This window comes from Zootermopsis nevadensis, unplaced genomic scaffold (assembly GCF_977971745.1).
Source record: "Zootermopsis nevadensis isolate Lab colony 2312 unplaced genomic scaffold, Znev_1.0 Znev_ptg000021l, whole genome shotgun sequence".
Lineage (NCBI taxonomy): Eukaryota > Metazoa > Arthropoda > Insecta > Blattodea > Termopsidae > Zootermopsis > Zootermopsis nevadensis.
The window spans coordinates 2523195-2536976 of NW_028259153.1; the positions used below are offsets into that span (position 1 = coordinate 2523195).

General features: G+C 37.6%; 1 long non-coding RNA gene across 6 annotated transcripts in view; it reads right to left on the bottom strand.

The window, feature by feature from the left end:
- The window catches only part of LOC110832119 (uncharacterized), a 626650-nt gene that overhangs the window by 282015 nt on the left and 330853 nt on the right, over window positions 1-13782 (bottom strand). For all 6 annotated transcript variants that reach the window (XR_015536085.1, XR_015536086.1, XR_015536087.1 and 3 more), the window contains one exon: window positions 12571-12772. This is a non-coding gene — a long non-coding RNA (uncharacterized LOC110832119). The remainder of the gene's footprint in view (window positions 1-12570; window positions 12773-13782) is intronic.

Here is a 13782-nt window from a genome sequence, read left to right on the forward strand (position 1 = left end):
TTAAGTGATAAGTGATTTGTGTACTTGCAATTACTGAAAGTATGTATCCAAAAAAAATATCCTTGTGAAAAAATTAAATTAGGTATGTAAAGTGAAGCCCAGAATATAATATACTTTTTAAAGCGACGGAATCGAATTCTTGAGAGTTTAATAATTTACAATTAAACATAATGAGATCAAGGTGCTCATATATGCGCACGTCATACGACTGCACTGCGCAACAACTTCTGCGCAGGTGCCCCACTAACCTAACCTAACCTAACCTAACCTAACCTAACCCAAACCAACCAAAACAGGGTAATCTCGATCAGTGCAAAATGGTTTCCTGCGCACGAATTTTGGAAAAAGCGAATGGATCCTCAGATATTATTCAAATTTTGTATGGACGTCATGCCACAGGTAAGTTAATGATATTCATACTCTATTATGTCTAATCGCTCTTTAGAAATTCGCAAGAAAGCATCAAAGTCGTGAGGTGGAGGTTGCGCAAAGTCGGCCACGACCACTTATCAATAACGATATTACGCGCTCACACAATCCCCATATGATGCAAATAGTGCTTATATGCATGTAATACATCATAACAAGTCAAAAATTACATAATATTTCCACGAGAATTATTTCTTCCAAAACTGATGCAGTGTAGATGTTGACGCAAATACGTAGCAGATTCATGCGTAACGATGACCCAATCTAACTCACTATAAATAAGTATCATGTAACGAAAAATTGGAAAAATACGTGAATGATAGTACGTCATTTATTAATAAAAATCGCCTCACAAAAAAACTGAATATAAATCTCTGGTACATTAATTGCAATGCTTGGTGGGCGCAGAATTTGTGGCGCACGTCAAACTTGTGGTGACATATTGGTGTCCTACGTCCAATGTCAACAAAATATATCGAAAGTATTGCCTCACATTTACTCGAGGACACGACGTACAAACACAAAGACGCAGTCTATCGGAAAATTACGGAACCAAAGATAAGACGTGCCATCTGTGATGACCTCAATGGAAGGAAATCAATAATTTCGAATGGCATCGAGGACCAATCAGAAGTCAGTCACTACTGATTCTGTATTGGAACAGTCGGCTGGTCCCGATTGAAGAGTCGCCATTAAACTACGGTTGGAATTATTTGATTTCGGTCGTTCAGTGTCAACGTAATTATGTGCTTTAGAAATAGAGTTCTTCGGGAACATTAACAAGATTAATTACCACCCTTCAATCACGTATTAACGGGTGCTACCTACAGTGAATCTCAGTGTAAGGATGTCTTCACGGTGACGTGTGAGAATAGAAACAAGTTATAAACCAATCTAACATAACATGCAAGAATAAGTGCGGTTCGCCACATTGAGACATACGACTTCAGTGAAAGGACATTTGCATGCCATGTGTGCTCAGTAAAGACGTTTTTACGAGTTAGTAACACGTATATCATATACAGATATCGCGTATCTGCAGAAGCTGGACCTATGTAATTTGAGAACATTTATTCTTTATAACGATGACTGGGGTCACTGTAGTAATTACATGCAGTGTAATATAAAATTAAATAAATATTTTAATAAATTCTACGTGTGACAACATATATACTTCCACAATGAAATATTCAACAACATCATATTTAAGTGATAAGTGATTTGTGTACTTGCAATTACTGAAAGTATGTATCCAAAAAAAAATATCCTTGTGAAAAAATTAAATTAGGTATGTAAAGTGAAGCCCAGAATATAATATACTTTTTAAAGCGACGGAATCGAATTCTTGAGAGTTTAATAATTTACAATTAAACATAATGAGCTCAAGGTGCCCATACATGCGCACGTCATACGACTGCACTGCGCAACAACTTCTGCGCAGGTGCCCCACTAACCTAACCTAACCTAACCTAACCTAACCTAACCTAACCCAAACCAACCAAAACAGGGTAATCTCGATCAGTGCAAAATCGTTTAATGCGCACGAATTTTCGAAAAAGCGAGTGGATGCTCAGATATTATTGAAATTTTGTGTGGACGTCATGCCACAGGTAAGTTAATGATATTCATACTCTATTATGTATTATCGCTCTTTAGAAATTCGGAAGAAAGCATCAAAGTCGTGAGGTGGAGGATGCGCAAAGTCGGCCACGACCACTTATCAATAACGATATTACGCGCTCACACAATCCCCATACGATGCAAATAGTGCTTATATGCGTGTAATAAATCATAACACGTCTAAAATTACATAATATTTCCACGAGAATTATTTCTTGCAAAACTGATGCAGTGTAGATGTTGACGCAAATACCTAGCAGATTCATGCGTAACGATGACCCAATGTAACTCACTATAAATAAGTATCATGTAACGAAAAATTGGAATAAACATACTTGAATGATAGTACATTTATTAATAAAAATCGCCTCACAAAAAAACTGAATATAAATCTCTGGTACATTAATTGCAATGCTTGGTGGGCGCAGAATTTGTGGCGCACGTCAAACTTGTGGTGACATATTGGTGTCCTATGTCCAATGTCAACAAAATATATCGAAAGTATTGCCTCACATTTACTCGATGACACGACGTACAAACACAAAGACGCAGTATATCGGAAAATTACGGAACCAAAGATAAGACGTGCCATCTGTGATGACCTCAATGGAAGGAAATCAATACTTTCGAATGGCATCGAGGACCAATCAGAAGTCAGTCACTACTGATTCTGTATTGGAACAGTCGGCTGGTCCCGATTGAAGAGTCGCCATTAAACTACGGTTGGAATTATTTGATTTCGGTCGTTCAGTTTCAACGTAATTTTGTGCTTTAGAAATAGAGTTCTTCGGGAACATTAACAAGATTAATTACCACCCTTCAATCACGTATTAACGGGTGCTACTTACAGTGAATCTCAGTGCAAGGATGTCTTCACGGTGACGTGTGAGAATAGAAACAAGTGATACACCAATCCAACATAACATGCAAGAATAAGTGCGGTTCGCCACATTGAGACATACGACTTCAGTGAAAGGACATTTGCATGCCATGTGTGCTCAGTAAAGACGTTCTTACGAGTTAGTAACACGTATATCATATACAGATATCGCGTATCTGCAGAAGCTGGACCTATGTAATTTGAGAACATTTATTCTTTATAACGATGACTGGGGTCACTGTAGTAATTACATGTAGTCTAATATAAAATTAAATAAATATTTTAATAAATTCTACGTGTGGCAACATATATACTTCCACAATGAAATATTCAACAACATCATATTTAAGTGATAAGTGATTTGTGTACTTGCAATTACTGAAAGTATGTGTCCAAAAAAATATATTTATGAAAAAATTAAATTAGGTATGTAAAGTGAAGCCTAGAAAATAATATACTTTTTAAAGCGACGGAATCGAATTCTTGAGAGTTTAATAATTTACAATTAAACATAACGAGCTCAAGGTGCCCATACATGCGCACGTCATACGACTGCACTGCGCAACAACTTCTGCGCAGGTGCCCCACTAACCTAACCTAACCTAACCTAACCTAACCTAACCTAACCTAACCCAAACCAACCAAAACAGGGTAATCTCGATCAGTGCAAAATGGTTTCCTGCGCACGAATTTTGGAAAAAGCGAATGGATGCTCAGATATTATTGAAATTTTGTATGGACGTCATGCCACAGGTACGTTAATGATATTCATACTCTATTATGTCTAATCGCTCTTTAGAAATTCGCAAGAAAGCATCAAAGTCGTGAGGTGGAGGTTGCGCAAAGTCGGCCACGACCACTTATCAATAACGATATTACGCGCCCACACAATCCCCATATGATGCAAATAGTGCTTATATGCATGTAATACATCATAACACGTCAAAAATTACATAATGTTTCCACGAGAATTATTTCTTGCAAAACTGATGCAGTGTAGATGTTGACGCAAATACGTAGCAGATTCATGCGTAACGATGACCCAATCTAACTCACTATAAATAAGCAACATGTAACGAAAAATTGGAATAAACATACCTGAATGACAGTACGTCATTTATTAATAAAAATCGCCTCACAAAAAAACTGAATATAAACCTCTGGTACATTAATTTCAATGCTTGGTGGGCGCACAATTTGTGGCGCACGTCAAACTTGTGGTGATATATTGGTGTCCTATGTCCAATCTCAACAAAATATATCGAGAGTATTGCCTCACATTTACTCGAGGACACGACGTACAAACACAAAGACGCAGTCTATCGGAAAATTACGGAACCAAAGATAAGACGTGCCATCTGTGATGACCTCAATGGAAGGAAATCAATACTTTCGAATGGCATCGAGGACCAATCAGAAGTCAGTCACTACTGATTCTGTATTGGAACAGTCGGCTGGTCCCGATTGAAGAGTCGCCATTAAACTACGGTTGGAATTATTTGATTTCGGTCGTTCAGTGTCAACGTTATTTTGTGCTTTAGAAATAGAGTTCTTCGGGAACATTAACAAGATTAATTACCACCCTTCAATCACGTATTAACGGGTGCTACCTACAGTGAATCTCAGTGTAAGGATGTCTTCACGGTGACGTGTGAGAATAGAAAAAAGTTATAAACCAATCTAACATAACATGCACGAATAAGTGCGGTTCGCCACATTGAGACATACGACTTCAGTGAAAGGACATTTGCATGCCATGTGTGCTCAGTAAAGACGTTTTTACGAGTTAGTAACACGTATATCATATACAGATATCGCGTATCTGCAGAAGCTGGACCTATGTAATTTGAGAACATTTATTCTTTATAACGATGACTGGGGTCACTGTAGTAATTACATGCAGTGTAATATAAAATTAAATAAATATTTTAATAAATTCTACGTCTGACAACATATATACTTCCACAATGAAATATTCAACAACATCATATTTAAGTGATAAGTGATTTGTGTACTTGCAATTACTGAAAGTATGTATCCAAAAAAAAATATCCTTGTGAAAAAATTAAATTAGGTATGTAAAGTGAAGCCCAGAATATAATATACTTTTTAAAGCGCCGGAATCGAATTCTTGAGAGTTTAATAATTTACAATTAAACATAATGAGCTCAAGGTGCCCATACATGCGCACGTCATACGACTGCACTGCGCAACAACTTCTGCGCAGGTGCCCCACTAACCTAACCAAACCTAACCTAACCTAACCTAACCTAACCTAACCTAACCCAAACCAACCAAAACAGGGTAATCTCGATCAGTGCAAAATCGTTTCCTGCGCACGAATTTTGGAAAAAGCGAGTGGATGCTCAGATATTATTGAAATTTTGTGTGGACGTCATGCCACAGGTAAGTTAATGATATTCATACTCTATTATGTCTTATCGCTCTTTAGAAATTCGCAAGAAAGCATCAAAGTCGTGAGGTGGAGGATGCGCAAAGTCGGCCACGACCACTTATCAATAACGATATTACGCGCTCACACAATCCCCATACGATGCAAATAGTGCTTATATGCGTGTAATAAATCATAACACGTCTAAAATTACATAATATTTCCACGAGAATTATTTCTTGCAAAACTGATGCAGTGTAGATGTTGACGCAAATACCTAGCAGATTCATGCGTAACGATGACCCAATGTAACTCACTATAAATAAGTATCATGTAACGAAAAATTGGAATAAACATACGTGAATGATAGTACGACATTTATTAATAAAAATCGCCTCACAAAAAAACTGAATATAAATCTCTGGTACATTAATTGCAATGCTTGGTGGGCGCAGAATTTGTGGCGCACGTCAAACTTGTGGTGACATATTGGTGTCCTATGTCCAATGTCAACAAAATATATCGAAAGTATTGCCTCACATTTACTCGATGACACGACGTACAAACACAAAGACGCAGTATATCGGAAAATTACGGAACCAAAGATAAGACGTGCCATCTGTGATGACCTCAATGGAAGGAAATCAATACTTTCGAATGGCATCGAGGACCAATCAGAAGTCAGTCACTACTGATTCTGTATTGGAACAGTCGGCTGGTCCCGATTGAAGAGTCGCCATTAAACTACGGTTGGAATTATTTGATTTCGGTCGTTCAGTTTCAACGTAATTTTGTGCTTTAGAAATAGAGTTCTTCGGGAACATTAACAAGATTAATTACCACCCTTCAATCACGTATTAACGGGTGCTACTTACAGTGAATCTCAGTGCAAGGATGTCTTCACGGTGACGTGTGAGAATAGAAACAAGTGATGCACCAATCCAACATAACATGCAAGAATAAGTGCGGTTCGCCACATTGAGACATACGACTTCAGTGAAAGGACATTTGCATGCCATGTGTGCTCAGTAAAGACGTTCTTACGAGTTAGTAACACGTATATCATATACAGATATCGCGTATCTGCAGAAGCTGGACCTATGTAATTTGAGAACATTTATTCTTTATAACGATGACTGGGGTCACTGTAGTAATTACATGTAGTCTAATATAAAATTAAATAAATATTTTAATAAATTCTACGTGTGGCAACATATATACTTCCACAATGAAATATTCAACAACATCATATTTAAGTGATAAGTGATTTGTGTACTTGCAATTACTGAAAGTATGTATCCAAAAAAAAATATCCTTGTGAAAAAATTAAATTAGGTATGTAAAGTGAAGCCCAGAATATAATATACTTTTTAAAGCGACGGAATCGAATTCTTGAGAGTTTAATAATTTACAATTAAACATAATGAGCTCAAGGTGCCCATACATGCGCACGTCATACGACTGCACTGCGCAACAACTTCTGCGCAGGTGCTCCACTAACCTAACCTAACCTAACCTAACCTAACCTAACCTAACCTAACCTAACCCAAACCAACCAAAACAGGGTAATCTCGATCAGTGCAAAATCGTTTCCTGCGCACGAATTTTCGAAAAAGCGAGTGGATGCTCAGATATTATTGAAATTTTGTGTGGACGTCATGCCACAGGTAAGTTAATGATATTCATACTCTATTATGTCTTATCGCTCTTTAGAAATTCGCAAGAAAGCATCAAAGTCGTGAGGTGGAGGATGCGCAAAGTCGGCCACGACCACTTATCAATAACGATATTACGCGCTCACACAATCCCCATACGATGCAAATAGTGCTTATATGCGTGTAATAAATCATAACACGTCTAAAATTACATAATATTTCCACGAGAATTATTTCTTGCAAAACTGATGCAGTGTAGATGTTGACGCAAATACCTAGCAGATTCATGCGTAACGATGACCCAATGTAACTCACTATAAATAAGTATCATGTAACGAAAAATTGGAATAAACATACGTGAATGATAGTACGACATTTATTAATAAAAATCGCCTCACAAAAAACTGAATATAAATCTCTGGTACATTAATTGCAATGCTTGGTGGGCGCAGAATTTGTGGCGCACGTCAAACTTGTGGTGACATATTGGTGTCCTATGTCCAATGTCAACAAAATATATCGAAAGTATTGCCTCACATTTACTCGATGACACGACGTACAAACACAAAGACGCAGTATATCGGAAAATTACGGAACCAAAGATAAGACGTGCCATCTGTGATGACCTCAATGGAAAGAAATCAATACTTTCGAATGGCATCGAGGACCAATCAGAAGTCAGTCACTACTGATTCTGTATTGGAACAGTCGGCTGGTCCCGATTGAAGAGTCGCCATTAAACTACGGTTGGAATTATTTGATTTCGGTCGTTCAGTTTCAACGTAATTTTGTGCTTTAGAAATAGAGTTCTTCGGGAACATTAACAAGATTAATTACCACCCTTCAATCACGTATTAACGGGTGCTACTTACAGTGAATCTCAGTGCAAGGATGTCTTCACGGTGACGTGTGAGAATAGAAACAAGTGATACACCAATCCAACATAACATGCAAGAATAAGTGCGGATCGCCACATTGAGACATACGACTTCAGTGAAAGGACATTTGCATGCCATGTGTGCTCAGTAAAGACGTTCTTACGAGTTAGTAACACGTATATCATATACAGATATCGCGTATCTGCAGAAGCTGGACCTATGTAATTTGAGAACATTTATTCTTTATAACGATGACTGGGGTCACTGTAGTAATTACATGTAGTCTAATATAAAATTAAATAAATATTTTTATAAATTCTACGTGTGGCAACATATATACTTCCACAATGAAATATTCAACAACATCATATTTAAGTGATAAGTGATTTGTGTACTTGCAATTACTGAAAGTATGTGTCCAAAAAAATATATTTATGAAAAAATTAAGTTAGGTATGTAAAGTGAAGCCCAGAAAATAATATACTTTTTAAAGCGACGGAATCGAATTCTTGAGAGTTTAATAATTTACAATTAAACATAACGAGCTCAAGGTGCCCATACATGCGCACGTCATACGACTGCACTGCGCAACAACTTCTGCGCAGGTGCCCCACTAACCTAACCTAACCTAACCTAACCTAACCTAACCCAAACCAACCAAAACAGGGTAATCTCGATCAGTGCAAAATGGTTTCCTGCGCACGAATTTTGGAAAAAGCGAATGGATGCTCAGATATTATTCAAATTTTGTATGGACGTCATGCCACAGGTAAGTTAATGATATTCATACTCTATTATGTCTAATCGCTCTTTAGAAATTCGCAAGAAAGCATCAAAGTCGTGAGGTGGAGGTTGCGCAAAGTCGGACACGACCACTTATCAATAACGATATTACGCGCTCACGCAATCCCGAAATGATGCAAATAGTGCTTATATGCATGTAATACATCATAACACGTCAAAAATTACATAATATTTCCACGAGAATTATTTCTTCCAAAACTGATGCAGTGTAGATGTTGACGCAAATACGTAGCAGATTCATGCGTAACGATGACCCAATCTAACTCACTATAAATAAGTATCATGTAACGAAAAATTGGAAAAAATACGTGAATGATAGTACGTCATTTATTAATAAAAATCGCCTCACAAAAAAACTGAATATAAATCTCTGGTACATTAATTGCAATGCTTGGTGGGCGCAGAATTTGTGGCGCACGTCAAACTCGTGGTGACATATTGGTGTCCTATGTCCAATGTCAACAAAATATATCGAAAGTATTGCCTCACATTTACTCGAGGACACGACGTACAAACACAAAGACGCAGTCTATCGGAAAATTACGGAACCAAAGATAAGACGTGCCATCTGTGATGACCTCAATGGAAGGAAATCAATACTTTCGAATGGCATCGAGGACCAATCAGAAGTCAGTCACTACTGATTCTGTATCGGAACAGTCGGCTGGTCCCGATTGAAGAGTCGCCATTAAACTACGGTTGGAATTATTTGATTTCGGTCGTTCAGTGTCAACGTAATTTTTTGCTTTAGAAATAGAGTTCTTCGGGAGCATTAACAAGATTAATTACCACCCTTCAAAAACGTATTAACGGGTGCTACTTACAGTGAATCTCAGTGCAAGGATGTCTTCACGGTGACGTGTGAGAATAGAAACGTGATACACCAATCCAACATAACATGCAAGAATAAGTGCGGTTCGCCACATTGAGACATACGACTTCAGTGAAAGGACATTTGCATGCCATGTGTGCTCAGTAAAGACGTTCTTACGAGTTAGTAACACGTATATCATATACAGATATCGCGTATCTGCAGAAGCTGGACCTATGTAATTTGAGAACATTTATTCTTTATAACGATGGCTGGGGTCACTGTAGTAATTACATGTAGTGTAATATAAAATTAAATAAATATTTTAATAAATTCTACGTGTGGCAACATATATACTTCCACAATGAAATATTCAACAACATCATATTTAAGTGATAAGTGATTTGTGTGCTTGCAATTACTGAAACTATGTGTCCAAAAAAATATATTTATGAAAAAATTAAATTAGGTATGTAAAGTGAAGCCCAGAATATAATATACTTTTTAATGCGACGGAATCGAATTCTTGAGAGTTTAATAATTTACAATTAAACATAACGAGCTCAAGGTGCCCATACATGCGCACGTCATACGACTGCACTGCGCAACAACGTCTGCGCAGGTGCCCCACTAACCTAACCTAACCTAACCCAAACCAACCAAAACAGGGTAATCTCGATCAGTGCAAAATGGTTTCCTGCGCACGAATTTTGGAAAAAGCGAGTGGATGCTCAGAAATTATTGAAATTTTGTATGGAAGTCATGCCACAGGTAAGTTAATGATATTCATACTCTATTATGTCATATCGCTTTTTATAAATTCACACGAAGGTATCAAATTCCCGAGGTGGAAGAAAAGCGAAATCGGCCACGATCACCAACATCCGACTTTATCAACACAAGATTGTTCTATAATTTAAGAACATTGAAATATTCGAGTTTTTAATTTCCCGCAATCGATAACAGAACTCATACGATGCCGTAGCCTAGACAACTTGCACACGTCACTGCGCATCACCTTCTGCGCAGATGCCCCATTAACCTAAGCTAACCTAACCTAACCTTACCTAACACAACCCTATAGCGGTAATCTGCGTGAGCTGAGCACGAATTTTCGAAAAAACCATGGATGGTCGGAAATTGCTGAAATTTTGTATGGACGTCGTGCCACAGGTAAGTAATAAAATTTCATACTCTTTAGTGTCACAACACTTGGAATAAATTCACACGAAGGTATCAAATTCCCGAGGTGGACGAAACGCGAAATCGGCCACGATCACCAACATCCGACTTTATCAACATGGAATTACGCTCAAAAACGTTTCTTTATGCTTTTTAACTGGTGCCTATACCTGCACAGATACGTCATAAGACTAAAAAATGCACAAAATGAGTGTAGAAATATTTTTATGGCGAAGAAACTGATAATGACTAAGGTTATGTAAGCGCGTTGTCAATTAATACGTAAGGATTCGCGCACAGAAATCACCATACGTAAATAACGGGATTAAGATTTAATTCAAACACATTCAAGTGACGGAAATTAGGAAAAGCAACAAATAAATATGCAATATGAATTGCAAACATCAAAAACCATTTCGAAAATTATGCAACTCTTAGTACGCATTGAATGTAGCGTACAGATGGCTGCATGTGAAAAAAGACTTTCCGAATTAGGCTGGTGATGACGTGCTGTTGCAGTCAGGTAAATCAATAACCCTTCTACGTAGCGATTGGCCGACAGCAGAGCTCACAAATTTACGAACTTTAACAAAGAGAAAACTAAACAGAAAATGACGTGGTTCCATTCGATTGGACAGTACTGTACATCGGCTTTCAAATACGTGAGATTGATGTCAGCCCCGGAAGTCAAAGTCAGTCGTTATTGATTTTCGTCCAGATGCAGTGGTGCAGTCTCCGTGATTCAATGTTTGCCTTGGAATTTAGCTAAGACATATTCACCTTCTTAAGTTCAAGCTTTCGGACGTTAGTACTCAAACAAATGCGTTCATCGGGATAATTAGCAACATTTACATCCTGCGATGCATATTAAACTACTGTGTGCTTCGTACAGAGAAGACGAGAGGACGTTCTCCTTCCAGTGTCGTATGCAAGATGGAGCCAAGTACAAAATTACACTTACGGTCTGATGTACGTGAACGTGTGAATTGCCGAGATGTGTCATTAAACTCCGGGAATTAACTTTCGACATTACACGTGAGCACAAAAGAGGCGAGAGTTTCTTATGGTGACAGCCAAATAAATACCAGATGTACCTGATTTACTGAAGTTGGACGTGTCTAAATGTGACGTGTGTGTGCATATGTATACATATATATTTCTGACAATCCGGATCTTTATAATATCTCGATACATTTTAAAATAAAATTTTGACATGTGTATTAATGATTCCTAAGCGTAAGCAGACTACAAATGCAATTCAACAACTACCAATGCGTAAAAACATACACAAGTGACGTGAGCTAATAGTCTTTCGAGGTCAACAATAAGGTAACCAATGTAAAATCTTTGAAGTGTAAAGCTATGGTAGTAACTCAAACAACAAGATTGTTCTATAATTTGAGAACATTGAAATATTCGAGTTTTTAATTTACCGCAATCGATAATAGAACTCATACGATGCTGTAACCTAGACACCTTGCACACGTCACTGCGCATCACCTTCTGCGCAGATGCCTCATTAACCTAACCTAACTCAACTCTAGAGCGATAATCTGTGTCAGCTGAACATGACTACGTGCGCACGAATTTTCGAAATAGACCATTGATGGTCGGAGATTGCTGAAATTGTGTATGGTCGTCGTGCCACATGGTGAAATATGGTTAAAATGATTATACAAAATTTATGTGGCTTCATAACCAAGGATTTGCACATAAAATTATTTTGTGTAAATACATATGTTAAGAATGAATCAGTATATATGTAAGGGAATAATTTTTGGTCCTAAAGGAAATAATGCAACATAACAAAATTTTGGGAATAACATATTTTGTGTCTACAAGCTTCTTCCAGTCTACATGGCATAACAACCTATAAAACAGTCATTTGAACCTGAAATCAACCAATAAAGCACACTCACCCTGTGCTGCATCAGCCTGTTCCTTTGCGACTACTAGCGAGCCTTTCAGAAATTGACTGCTAGCTGTTATTCTTGAGACAACAAATCCAGTTAACGGACAGAATCATGGAAGTACGAGCGAAGCTGAAGCAAGTCTTGAGGTGTGATGTCCGACACGGATCCTGATGCAAGTAGTTTCTCACGTTCTAGAGCATCAGCAGCTCTAAAATCACCAATCATATTATAATGCTTCACTACATTTTTATCCAATACCACATAAAATTTTTAATTTATTTTTCTGCCTAAGAAACATGGATTCAAGATTCCTGTTAATAACTACAAAAATCCACGATCAATACAAATATAAAGAAAATATATACACTGAAAAAGGCAGCCAGCACACACTGAACCAATTTTGTATTACTAATTTTCAATTCGTACAATATTTCATCCGTTTGCATAATATTTACCTATATGAAATTAATTCAAATATTTCAAATCAAATTCTTTAAAATGATCTCAAAACTTCCATTTGGTTACATAACATATACAGTCCAATGAGTGGTTTTGATTATCCTCTGGTAGCATTCCACAAGTGTCATTGAGAGAAAAGGACATTCTGAAGAAAGGTTCCACTAGCAGAGTGAATCAGATAATATACTGAATGACATTTTGGTGAATGATAAAATGATTACAGACCCAACAACATTTGACTTACCTGTTTCATCATTGTGAAGCCACAATTATAAGCTCCATGATCCAGTATTAAAAACCTGCAGTGTATTTATTACTCAGACATACTTCGCAAACTCTATTGCAATTTATGATGTTTCAGCTGTATTTTTGGTTATTAGCCATTGAAGGAAGAACTAAATTAATGAAGATTTCTCACTTCTGGGTTGTTGCGCTGTGTAGTCTGGTCGATGTTTACCAACGTTTCAGAGGTCATACTGCCTCCATCATCAGGGCGATGAGTATGAAGATTTCTGTCTTCTGGGTTGTTGCGCTGTGTAGTCTGGTCGATGTCAACCAACGTTTCAGAGGTCATACTGCCTCCAATTCATCACCCTGATGACGGAGGCAGTATGACCTCAGAAACGTTGGTTAACATCGACCAGACTACACAGCGCAACAACCCAGAAGACGGAAATCTTCATACTCTGATGACGGAGGCAGTATGACCTCTGAAACGTTGGTAAACATCGACCAGACTACACAGCGCAACAACCCAGA